The sequence below is a fragment of the Panulirus ornatus genome, chromosome 9, assembly GCF_036320965.1.
Source record: "Panulirus ornatus isolate Po-2019 chromosome 9, ASM3632096v1, whole genome shotgun sequence".
NCBI classification, from domain to species: domain Eukaryota; kingdom Metazoa; phylum Arthropoda; class Malacostraca; order Decapoda; family Palinuridae; genus Panulirus; species Panulirus ornatus.
The window spans coordinates 57,853,704-57,867,345 of NC_092232.1; the positions used below are offsets into that span (position 1 = coordinate 57,853,704).

General features: G+C 40.8%; 1 non-coding gene and 1 pseudogene across 1 annotated transcript; both read left to right on the top strand.

The window, feature by feature from the left end:
- Positions 1–8,589: 8,589 nt before the first annotated feature.
- Positions 8,590–8,661, top strand: TRNAT-CGU (transfer RNA threonine (anticodon CGU)). The gene has a single exon. It is a non-coding gene; the product is annotated as a tRNA-Thr (tRNA).
- A 3,547-nt stretch (positions 8,662–12,208) lies between these two features.
- On the top strand, positions 12,209–12,909 carry LOC139750135 (eukaryotic translation initiation factor 4E type 2 pseudogene; annotated as a pseudogene).
- Positions 12,910–13,642: the final 733 nt, after the last annotated feature.

Consider the following 13,642-nt stretch of genomic DNA (forward strand, 5'->3'; position numbering starts at 1 on the left):
ACATATTATTGTATGGCGTTCATGGATTATACAGCCAAACACCCTGACATTGAAGGGGAATACATTCTTAATCTATTTTATGATTACATGGGCACCCAGTCTGACGAGAGGGCCGTGGACATCGTTCAAGAAATAATTGAACAGGATCAAATAAATGTAAATATCTATGAAGAAAGACCTGCAATGTCCATGGTCCAGGGATGTTAAGAGACGTAACCTTCAGTTTATCTCGTTTTTATAGAATGAAAGGAATTTTCTTTAATATAAAGAGACATTATTTTACCATATATTTTCCCCCCCGACGGTCGGCTACCTTTTCGTGGTGGGGGGGACTTCGTGGACTGTGCATTGGAGACTCGTTTGTTTCCTTCGTACAGACCATGAACGAAAAGCCGACCATTTAAGAATAATTAGCATAGACATATCCTTATTTGTCTACTTCTGTGCTGGAGAAATAAAACTATTATTCTGGATTTCTCTCACTACTGAAGCTAATGTGATGGTTGTCGCGCCATCCTAACAGGATCGGATCATTTCTAATGACGGTAGAGTCACTGGAGGTTGTCTGAGGATCCAGGAGTGGTGACCAAAGGTACTCAGTGCCTGGCGTTCCCTCCAGTTCGCCCTCAACCATACTTAGCTTTGTACCTTCGATGACCTTGGTCTATACAGGTGGTAGCAATCCCAGTGTGCTGCTGTCACTGGGTAAGGTAATGGGTGGTTCTGATGTTGTCGAGCAATATACGCTCAATGGGGAAAAATTCACGATTTGATAGGATCAGGTAACCTAGTTACTTGGGAGATTATGTGAAAGGAGTAAGTTAAGCGTAGATGTTACTAGGAGCAAGGTAATTAGGTAATTAGGTTTAGCAATGCAGAGGTACAGGTTAGTTAGAAGTGAGATTGAGCTAAGAAAAGGTTCTGGGAGGATTGAGAACCGCGTGAAAATAAATTCGTCATTTGGAAGGGTGAAAATAAGTGTGTTTGATGGTGTGTGGATTCGAGGCATGGGTATGTGTAGAACAGGGTGGATGTGTTGGGAACAAAATGTATGAGGACAATAGGTGTTGTGAGGAGGGTTGATCGAGCAAGTAACAACATCATAAGAGAGATGTATGGTAAATAGAGGAGTATGGTTGAGAGAGCTGAAAAGGGCATGCTGAAATGATTTGGACATATGGGGAGAATGAGTGAGGAAAGGTTGACAGCTAGGATATTATGTGTTAGAAATCGAGGAGACAAGGAGAAGGGGGGGGGGGGGGATGAAGTGCATCTCCCTCCGTGTAACTAAACAGAGTCCGATTCCCTCGCTGTCTCAGACGATATTCCATTATTCTTCTTGTCCACTTCCTCATTGTCTATGAATGGAGTCCAAATCCCTACTTGTCTTCGAAAACCATCCTTTATCCTCCATGTCTCTGAATAGAATGCATTTACCTTCGTCTCTCTGAAAAGAATCCATTTTCGTTCTTGTCTCTAAAAACAACCTTTTATCATCTTTGTCACCAAGACTCTAATCAGAATCAAAATCCTTCCTTCTCTGTTGACTTTCAACGGAGCCATTTCACCCCTTTCTGAACAAGAGTTTATGTCTGTCCTTGTGGAGGAATATATCTCACTTACCCTCTTATATATGAACAGCCAATTCCAACTCCCCACCTTTTTTTTTTTTCCTGTGGAGTGTCCATTTACTTCCTTTATTCTGAAGTGTTCATTTTCTTCCTTGATTCTTAAGTGTTCATTTAGTTTCGTATCTACGAACTGACTTCTTTCCTTTTAAGGCCAGACCACCAAGCTTGAACCTTGGGTCTGTGTAGTCCGTGTATCTATGGAACTCCTTTCCCTCCTTGTCTCTGAAAACATTTCATTATCCTCCTTGTCTCTAAATAGACAATATTTTTCCTCTACGTCTCTGAACAATTTTCCTCCTCTTCTCTCAAGGTAAGTCCTTTCCTCTTCTTGTATTTCAACAGTTTATTCCCATTTTTGTTTCCTGGGAGTTCATCTCTGTCATTGTTTATGAGGAAAGTCTTTTATATTCTACTATATAAGAATAGAGTATATTTTCATTCATTTGCCTGAGCGGAGCCCATTTGCCTCCTTGATGCTGGTCAGATTGTATTTAGGTTATTTTCTGTGAACAGCGTCCAATTTCCTCCCTGTACCTGAAGATCCTCCATTATTCACTTTGTCGCTACAGTACATTTCCCTCCGTGTCTCTCACCAGAATCTCTAGCCACCCTTCTTTCTGAACACACTCCATTTTCTTCCTCTTCTCTAAAAAATATCCATGATCCTCCTTTTCTATGAATAGAGATCATTTCCCTCTATGTCTCTGAGAAGAGTCTGAAGTTTCTGATCAGATTATGTTTCCCAATTATCTTGAAAAATTAGGCCATTTTCCTCCTTGTCTCACAAGAGAGTGCATCTGATTTCTTGTCTATGAAGAGAATCTATTTCATTTCTTGTTTCTGCAGAGAACCCAATATCAATGTTGTTTGTCTGAAAAGTGCGTCTTTTACTTCATGATTCTGAACATTGTCATGTTTCCTTCTTGTCTCTGAACATAGGTCATTTCCCTCCTTGCGTCTGGACACAGTCCATTTCCCTCTGTGTCCTTGTCTGAAAAAAGAAGTCCATTTTCCTCCTTGTGTCTGAGCAGAATCCATTTTCCTCCTTATGTCTGCAGAGATTGCATCGATCTTGTGAATGAACAGAGTCCATTTCCCTCCCTGTGTCTGAAAACAATCAATTATCTTCCTTGCCTCTGAAAAGAAGTGCATTTTGTTCCGTGTATCTGAACAGTCAATTTCCGATCTTGTCTCTGAACAATCAATTTTCTTGCTTTTTGATGAACGGTCTACTCCCCTCTGTATTTCTGAACAGAGTTCACTTCAATCCATGTTTATGAACAAAGTCCATTTACCTTATTATGTGATGAGAGCCAGTCTCCATCCTTGTTTCTGAAGAAAGTCAATTTACCACCTTGGCTCTGAAAATAACCCATTATATTCCATGTTTCTGAATAGGTAGGAGTCTGTTTTCTTTCTAGTCTCTGAATACGCCTTTCCCTATAAACAGAGTTCATTTTCCTCCAAGTCTATGAGAACAATCCTTTATCTTCATTGACTATAAACACAACCCTTTATCCTCCTTGCCCCTGAACAAACTGCATCTACATTTGTATCTCTGAACAGAGTCACTTTCCCTCATCTCTAATCCTAATCAATACCAGTCCTTGTTGCTGAACACACTACATTGCTCTCGTTCTTCCTAGAAAGTGTTGACATCCCACTTTATCTTTAAAAGGAGACCATTTCCCTCCTTTAGCCTGAGCAGAGACCATTTCCCTCCTTTGGCCTGAGCAGAGACCATTTCCCTCCTTTGGCCTGAGCAGAGACCATTTCCCTCCTTTGGCCTGAGCAGAGACCATTTCCCTCCTTTGGCCTGAGCAGAGACCATTTCCCTCCTTGATCGTGAACAGAACGGATTCTTGTCTATGGGCACAGTCGAGGCATCTCTTTGTTTCTAAAGATAATCCATTATTCTCCCTTTCGCCAAATAGAGTGCATTTGCCTCCGTGTCTTTGAACAGAATCAATTTCCCTCTTTTCTTGACTTGGTCTATTTCCCTTCTTGTCTCTAAATAAGAGTTATAACTCTTTTTTTTTCCCTGAATAAAGATTATTTTCTTCCGTGTCTCTGAAGTCAATTTCCTTTCAGAAATGTGTGTGACAAAGAAAAGGAAGAACATTGAAGATTATATCAAGTTTGGCTTGACCGTTCCCGGGGACTGACCTCCCTCAGTGCGTCGTATACCATCTTGGTGAGTGCTACAAATATTGTGTTTGGCGCCGAAAGACAGATTAATTTATCTAAGATTTTCCTCTCCGTTAACATAATGAAGCATCGCACTGATGAACTTGCAGATGTCATAAAGAACAAGTTTTGACAAAATAGAACCGTCCTGCTGTTTTGCATTACAGTGTTACGACACCACTGATGTTGCACAATGCTCTCAGTTGCTTGTTTATACTTGATTTAAGGATAAAGAAAGAGTGAAAGAAGAGGCGCTTTCTCGAAAGCACTGGAGACCACATCTTCCTATGATTTAGAATAAGTTTCTGACTTTTTTCAAGAAAATGATTTTTCGTGGGTAAAGCTGGTGGATGTTTGCACTGCGGTGCCCCAGTGATGGTTGGGCCTCGCTCTGGATTCATAATATTGATCAAAGAAAAGAATCAAGTCATAACTGAGACTCACTGCGTCATCCACAGACAAGCACTAGCTGCTAATACCTTCCAGATGACCTACGCAGCTCACTGAATTTGACGATAAGTGATGTTAGTTGTGTGAGGAAGAGCTATCTATATTCCAGGCTTTTGCAGTTCTTTGTACAAATCTGATCACAAAGCTCTCCTGCTCCACACGGAATTCTGCTGGCCGTGGGAAGGAAATATGCTGAGTTGGCTCTATGAACTCGAGGATGAAATGCAGATATTTCTAGAAAGCCAGAAACAAGAAGAACTGTACGATATGTTCACAGACGAAGAGTTCCAACTTTCACTGGCGTACCTTGTGGACACTTTAAAGTTACAAGGAAGAAACGTAAACATCATTGAGCATTATGATGTAATCATAATTTTCATGAAGAAAATACAGCTTTGGAAACGTGAAGTAGATGTGGGGATCTTGTCATTGTTTCCTCATCTATGTGAACTACCAGCTGAGAAGAAAGATCTTGACCAACCCCCTCCTTGACCTATACTATATACTTGTAATATACATGTAATATTTAGCGAAGCATATTGGTCAGAGTAGTTCCAATCAAATACTTAATGGTCCAAGAATGATTGCTTCACTCTGGAAAAACATCTGGTAGTTACATCGGTCGGCTATACAGTTATGTTTTGTAACAGAACCCAGTTGGGCTTTTAAAAAAATCATTCATTCCCTATAAAGTTATGACATCCTTTACCCCCTTCAGTTTGAAACTGATAGTATATACAAAATAAAGTGTTTACTAGCATTTGTACCTTGTTCATTATCAATTACTGACTCCTTCCTGTATTACAGAAATATAGAATGATTTAGATACTGCAAACAGAAAATATACATAATTGAAATTCTATATAAGCACAATGAAATAACTTTTTTTTCTGTTTCGTTTTCAATGTATTGCATACAACATTGTACTCCATATCATTGTCTTATTCCGCAAATCTAATGTGACAGGTCGATTTATGACTCTTCCAGACCTAGTTTGATCTTCACTGGTCCAGGATGAACTTCCTCCAGGTGTCTTCTCCCTGCATATGTCAGACTCCGCTTGTCTTGGATAACTGACGCTACGTTCTCCTTGATCTTCAGGTGTTTGATCAGGTTCCTGACTCACAATTAGCCCAGACGTCATTTCTCCTGTAGTCTGTTGTGTGTCACTCAGACCGTCCTCACCCCACTCCTGTATGATTACTTCCCTGGGAGCTCCCTGCTCTGACACCTGCACGTTTCTATATCTCATTTGATCAATATATCTCCCGACAGCTTTATTATCACACACTTCTATCTTGTATGACAAGTGGCCAATTACTTCCACTGTAACACTTGGCACACAGCGAGCTCTTTACCTCTATAATTCTCCACAAACACTTCATCATTTACCCTAAATTCCCTCAAAGGTCTGCCCTTACCATAGTATGTCTTTTGATTTTGTTTAATTTTTACCATTTTGTTCAAGTTTGGTCTCAGCAGGTCAAGGGGTCCCTGTAGATTTCCACTCTTTAGCAATTCTGCCGGGGTGCTGCCAGTTACAGACTGTGGTCAACATCTGTATCTAAATAAGATCCTAGACAACCTCGCTTTGATGTCTGCATTTCTCATTTTCTTTCTCTCATTTTTGAATGTTTGAACAGCTCTTTTAGACATTCCATTATAACTAGGGTGAAAAGGTGCACAAATCACCTGGTCGATCCCATTGTTCTGCATAAATTGGTCAAATTCATAACCGGTAAACTGGCTTCCATTATCACTAACTCACATTAAGGGCAGCCCATGATGAGTGATAAAGATATCCCTTAACTCGTCAATGGTTACGACTGCTGATGTACTACTCATAATTCTTTCCTCTAACCAAATACATAAGTAGAGAACCATAGTAACAGTTTTTCTTTATCTCGTGTGGTCATAAAATCCTTACCTGTCTCAACCATGAATGAAAATGATCTATGAGTTATTACATCTACTGTGGCTCCAATTGGCTCTTCCCTTATTTATATACAAGGAAATTTGTCTTAGAAATTAAAGGTCAGAGGAGGAGAGACAGTTGTACTTTTTCATAACGTGTTGTTCTTTGACAATATGCTGTACTGACCTAAGTTTATACGTATTACAGTAACGGTCTGAGAAGTTGATGATATTCCAGCTAAAGTTACAGATTACATCAGTAAACATACCTCTTACATAACTAACCCTGCCACCTGTGAGAGAAAGAAACTCTCATGATCTTAATGTGTTCATTTGGAAGGATTCTAATGCCTGGTATCAAGGAAATGATATGCATACTGTAATACAGTGATCAATATTGTACGTCATAATGTTAGTGGTGTGTGACTAACTATAGCTGTAATATTACCTGTTCATTCTTGCTACTAACACATGACACCAAGTTGTCTGTTAGTCTTATTACATACATTAATACACTGTTGTCTTGGCTTTACATCTCTACTAATGATGACACCTAAATCCTTGTCCTGCCTTGATAGTTTTATTTCCACATCTTAAGATGATACTGTAGTTTGCCTGCTATGTGTACACAGTGTAAACATATGTCTACGGTAAATATCACTGGCTATTGTACACTGACGTTGTTCAGCAATGTAGACCCAGGAGAGAACCTTAGACAGCATTACGGTAACATTACGGTAACAAGAATTACACCTTTACTGAGTCTGAGAACCTATCATTCATTGTCATAGAATCCGGATGTAAAATGTATATTGCTACTGGATTTTGATAATAAGTACGTAGGATGTTGATCTTAAGCAAATTATTTTATACGATAATGAATAAAGTCCTATAACTTTTCTGGAGCACAAGGTACAGAAATGTATGTAACATAAAACCGGTAAAATAAACATATCTAACATAAAGATTTTTATTTTGCAGATAACATAAATGTTTTACATGTAGAAATTGGTAATATCTTCAACGACCTAAACATAATACCATCAAATTTTATATTACAAGCTTTTTATCCGGGTTTTACGCATTAGAACGATATTGCTTACAGAAAACTAATGTAGTTATTATCAGCACAAGGTTTAGAAGGTCTTAAACAAGTTATGAGTTTATATTCTTCAACACTCTAGTAAGGATCATTAAGTATACTGTGAAAAATAGACTTGCTTTTTTGAGGCGATGAATGCTTATGAAAAATCATCGACGTTTTCCTTGAAAATATTCTTTATGAATTGAAATCAAGTATTTGTTTTAGAGAAAATGTTTTTGAATAGCAACAAGACACAGTCAAATCTAACAAGCTAAAGTTCATCAAATGAAAAAGAATATATGCGAATCTAACAATCTTATTAATATCATAAAACCAAATATGTTGCACAAATTTTCCATATCATCAAAAGTAATAAAAGAAGAAGCCGTCCAGAGGTAACTTGTTACTCCCGGCGTAAACACTTATAGGCGGAATCCGGTAACACCTCTTGAATAGCATGTGGAAGACAGAGTAGAGTGGCTAGGCTGTGGAGCATGTTCTCCACTTCAACTGACTAATGATATGTTAAGACAACACAAACCACATACATCCATTGTAAGGATGGAATCAGAGATGAAACATCTATAACTAGAAAGGTTAAAGATACAAAGATGGTGAAATACCTTTACCTGGGATCAGTAGCACCTGTGGTAATGGACACACCTTTGTAATGCTTGATCACTTACAACTGATCAACTTTAATACAAAACTCTTAGGTATTGTCCCTCAGGAAAACTTTTTATAAATATTTATAAAACACATATATATGTTAGATATACACTATCTCTAGAATATATCTTTACCTGAGACGTGTAACACTTGTGTGGATAGACACAACTTTGTAATGCATGATCCATTACACGAAATGAACTTCACTAACGAAGATTTATACAACGCGTCGTTGGAGAACATTAATCAAATACCTATACAGAATTTTTGTGTTAGATAAAAGACATTCTTGATAGTAAACATAAGAAATGATGACGAAAGAAAAGGTACGTTGAGAGAAATATTTTGTTAAAAGATGAAATACTCCTGCCTTAAACTAGCTCTTTTTTCGTTTTTTTTCAGATACCCAGAGGAAAATATATGTTTTGTGGTTTGTTTATATATATGGTTATGTTTTTCACAACTTTTTTGATATTTAATCTTTTAGGATTCAAGCTTAAAGATCTTGGTTCTGAACAACCATTATAATGCAACACAATACATATTTATCATAAACAATTCATTTATCACAATAACCATTATGTTTGTACCAGAGTCTTTAAGTCCTCAATCACGTTTGGTAATATATAAGAAAATTTTCCGCCACTGATAAGTGGCTCCGTGGTGTAGTGGTTAACACATCTGTCTCGTAAACAGTTGGTCCGGGTTCGTTTCCCGGCGGGGCCTTTGTTTTCAGTATTTTTTGTGATCATAAATACTCGTAAGCAGGTTCTCTGTCTCTCTCTCTGTCTGTCTGTCTCTCTCTCTCTCTCTCTCTCTCTCTCTCTCTCTCTCTCTCTCTCTCTCTCTCTCTCTCTCTCTCTCTCTCTCTCTCTCTCTCTCTCTATCAGCCGACGGACAAGTTGATATGCACAGGGTGGGTGGGTGGGTGTGTGGGTGGGTGGGTGGGGTGCAGAGTGGCTCGCCGTCATATGGCAAGAACTTCATCGCTCTCACTCAGTCACGCAATCTACATCCATAGTGGCTGGCTGGGAGAGAGAGAGAGAGAGAGAGAGAGAGAGAGAGAGAGAGAGAGAGAGAGAGAGAGAGAGAGAGAGAGAGAGAGAGTTCTGGCTTATGGGTTCATCTAACAAGATTTTGTCAAAAGGCAGGGCAAGCGCGTAACGCTCTCCGCAGAGAAATATATTGTCACCAAGAAAAAGATCAAAGTGGTGGGAGTAAGGTGTTGTGATGTGTTATGTGTGGGAAGGAGAGGTTGTATGTTTGTGGAGTGAGAGCCAGCAGACAACGTCTGGGTGAGACAGGAAGGTAAGAAAGCTGCCTGAGTCAGAGGAGTGGTAATTAACAGCCACTAAAATGCCACGTGGTGCCTGGAAACTGTAGTGACGTAAGTGACATGGGGGGCCTGCATGGGTCTGCTGGTGGTGGCGGGGTTGTCGTCAGAGACCAAATATAAATGTTGATGTTGCCTGATATTAAGGTGAGGCTGTTGTGTGGTGTGGGGGGAAAGGTAGTATAATATTGGAAGCTGGTAATGTGGTATCGTACTCAGGCATGAAGCTCTGAAAGATCTGTGTGGCTGACCACGACGGCGCGACCTTCAGGTATTATGATGGCCTGACCTTTGACCTGACCATTAAGGTTATACGTGCATGTATGTACGTAACCGTATGTTTTCCTTTGTTATCATGCGTTTGCAGAATACATTTGACCAGCTGGTGACCTCAATGGTATCTGTGATAAGGCCTGGAGTCAACTTTTGGACCTACAAGCATGATAGAAAGTTCTGGAGGCAAGTGTAGAAAAGGAAATTCTTGTGAATATTTCATGTGTGCTTCCATCATGCAGACCACAGTGTTGTTGGGTCAGGCTGGAGGTTTGGAGTGGCAAAGGAGAGACTGGACTTGATGACTTGTGTAAGGGGACGAGAGACTGACGTGGTACCTCTCCTCTCCTGCTGACTCTAATCCCAAGCCTCTCTCTCCTGTCCCACCTAACTTTCGTCCCAAGCCTCTCTCTCCTGTCCAGCCTGACTCTCGTCCCAAGCCTCTCTCTCCTGTCCAGCCTGACTCTCGTCCCAAGCCTCTCTCTCCTGTCCTGCCTGACTCTCGTCCCAAGCCTCTCTCTCCTGTCCTACCTGACTCTCTTCTCAAGCCTCTCTCTCCTGTCCAGCCTGAATCTGGTCCCAAGCCTCTCTCTCCTGACCTACTTGATATGGTACCAAGCCTTTCTCACCTGTCTTACCTAACTCTCCTCCCAAGCCTCTCTCTCCTGTCAAGCCTGACTCTCGCGTCAAGTCTCTCTCCTGTCCAGCCTGAATCCCGTCACAAAACTCTCTCTCTTGTCCTGCTTGACTCATGTCCCAAGCCTCTATCTCCTCTCCTGCCTGACTCTTGTACCAAGCTTCTCTCTCCTGTCCTGCCTGACTGGTTGGTAAGGTTATTTAATGTATGTATGACTCATGGTGAGGTGCCTGAGGATTGGTGGAATGCTTGTGTAGTGCCATTGTTCAAAGGCAAAGGGGATAAAGGTGAGTGCTCAAATTACAGAGGTATAAGTCTGTTGAGTATTCATGGAGATTATATGGGAGAGTATTGATTGAGAGGGTGAAGGCATGCACAGAGCATCAGATTGGGAAAGAGCAGTGTGGTTTCAGAAGTGGTAGAGGATGTGTGGATCAGGTGCATGCTTTGAAAAATGTATGTGAGAAATACTCAGAAAAGCAAATGGATTTGTACGTGGCATTTATGGATCAGGAGAAGGCATATGATAGAGCTGATAGTGATGGTCTGTGGAAGGTATTAAGAATATATGGTGTGGGAGGCAAGTTGTTAGAAGCAGCGAAAGTTTTCATCGAGGATGTAAGGCATGTCTTCGAGTAGGAAAAGAGGAAAGTGATTGGTTGTCAATGAATGTCGGTCTGTGGGGTTGTTAGGGAGGTGAATGCAAGAGTTTTGGAGAGAGAGGCAAGTATGAAGTCTGTTGTGGATGAGAGAGCTTGGGAAGTGAGTTAGTTGTTGTTCGCTGATGATGCAGCGCTGGTGGCTGATTCATGTGAGAAACTGCAGAAACTGGTGAATGAGTTTGGTAAAATGTGTGAAAGAAGAAAGCTGGGAGTAAATGTGAATAAGAGCAAGGTTATTAGGTACAGTAGGGTTGAGGGAAAAGTCAGTTGGGAGGTACATTTAAATGAAGAAAAACTGGAGGAAGTGAAGTGTTCTAGATATCTGGGAGTGGATTCGGCAGCGGATGGAACCTTGGAAGCGGAAGTGAGTCATAGGGTGGGGGAGGGGGTTAAAGTTCTGGGAGCGTTAGAAATGTGTGGATGGTGAGAACGTTATCTCGGAAAGGAAAAATGGGTATGTTTGAAGGAATAGTGGTTCCAACAATGTTATATGGTTGCGAGGCGCGGGCTATAGATAGAATAGTGCGGAAGAGGGTGGATTTGTTGGAAATAAGATGTTTCAGGACAATATGTGTGTTAGGTGGTTTGATCGAGTAAGTAATGAAAGGGTAAGAGAGATGTGTGATAGTAAAAAGAGTGTGGTTGAGAGAGCAGAAGAGGGTGTTTTGAAATGGTTTGGTCACATGGAGAAAATGAGTGAGGAAAGATTGACAAAGAGGATATATGTGTCAGAGTTGGAGGGAACGTCTAGAAGTGGGAGACCAAATTGGAGGTCGAAAGACGGAGTGAAAAAAATTTTGAGTGATCGGTGCCTGAACATACAGAAGGATGAAAGGCGTGTAAGGAATAGAGTGAATTAGAACGATGCGGTATACCGGGTTCGACGTACAGTCAATGGATTGAACCAGGGCGTGTGAAGCGTCTGGGGTAAACCATGGAAAGTTCTGTGGGGCCTGGATGTGGAAAGGGAGCTGTGGTTTCGTTGCATTATATCTGACAGCTAAAGACTGAGTGTTAACGAATGTGGCCTTTGTTGTCTTTTCCCAGTGCTACCTAGCACACATGCGGGGGGAGGGGGTTGTCATATTCATATGTGGCGGGGTGGCGACAGGAATGAATAAGGGCAGACAGTATGAATTATGTACATGTGTATATATGTATATGTCTGTTTGTGTATATATATGTATACGTTGAGATGTATAGGCATGTACATGTGCGTGTGTGGACGCGTTTGTATATACATGTGTATGTGGGTGGGTTTGGGCCATTTCTTTCGTCTGTCTCTTTGCGCCACCTCGCTAACGCGGGAGACAGCGACAAAGCAAAATAAAATAAATACAGTACTGTGTAGCTGACAACTCTTATATCATGTCCACCATGGTGAACAAATACGATGCTCGTAAATCTAATGATGACTCGGGTGAAGAAGAAGGTGGAAATCGCGACTCAAAGGAGACAGAAAAACCATTGCCATCAGTTGAAGTTAAGTGTGGGGAGCATAGAGTGCAGTATACTTATTGTATATGGTTCAGTCGTCGAGCACCAGGAAAGCAGACTACAACACAAAATTATGACCAGAACCTCAGGTTACTTGGAAGATTTGCATCAGTGGAGCAGTTTTGGGGTTACGATAGTCGTTTAGTCCTTCCTGTTGACCTAACTTCACACTCGGATATACATGGTTTTAAAGATGGAATAAAGCCCATGTGAGAAGATGTTGGGAATAAGAATGGGGGGAAATGGATTGTTCGTTTACGCCAGGGACCGACTTCACGGTGTTGGGAGAATATGATATTGGTAATGCTAGGTAACAGTTCATGGTTGGAGATGAGATCTGTGGTGCTGTCATATCAGTGAGATTTCAGGAGGACATTATCTCTATCTGGAATCGAAGTGCACAGGACACAGTAACAACAGGACGAATCCGTGACACTTTGAAGCGAGTTCTTAACCTTCCTCCCAATACAGTTATGGAATATAAAACTCATAATGATTCTCTCAAGCACACCCACTCCTCGTCCAGCCTACTGCGGAAACCTGGCCCTCCCATGAGGCATGACCTGCACTGATGTTTCTATCCTCCAGCCACCCCCCAACCCACCCCTACCCCCCCACCCCTGCTTGGAGAGAAGAGATTTTGGGGGAGGAGGAGGGAAGAGGTTGAGACTACCATCATACTCTATGCATCTGTGTGAGTGAGAATATATCTGTGCCAAGTTGCCGTTGTGGTCATGTACATAGGTGACGTATGTTGTGAATTGTTTACAAAGCAACACATACCTTTTCTCTGATACATTTTTGAAAGCCGACACAGAATTACATGGGAATATCTAAGCTTGTACTCCTTTTAATAAATATATGTCTGTGAACTATACTTCAGCTTTATGCTTAACTCGCTAAAGCTTCTTCAAAGACATGCTTTTCAACCAGGCCCAAACAAGACAGTTAGACTACCAAAAAATGGTAAATCAAACTACTGTCCACAATGTGTTTACCATCTTCAAGCAGTCTCTTGCTTTGGTTTAATCAATGAAAGTTTGGAAATAAGTTTAAAGTGATCGTGTTTTATCCCTAAGCGAAGTGTTTTTTTATCCTCAAGCAGCTCTTCCTTTGGTTTGATCAGTGGAATTTAGGAAATGAGTTTAAAGTGATAGTATTTTATCCCTGAGCAAAATATTTTTTGTGCCTCTTGGCAGCATATAAGCTGTTGGTCATTTACAGTTTGTCTTTACTAGGAGGAAGTATTTTGAAGCTAATTACAAAGTAATGGAAAAAAGTAATGCTCCTGGATTTTGTAAAAAT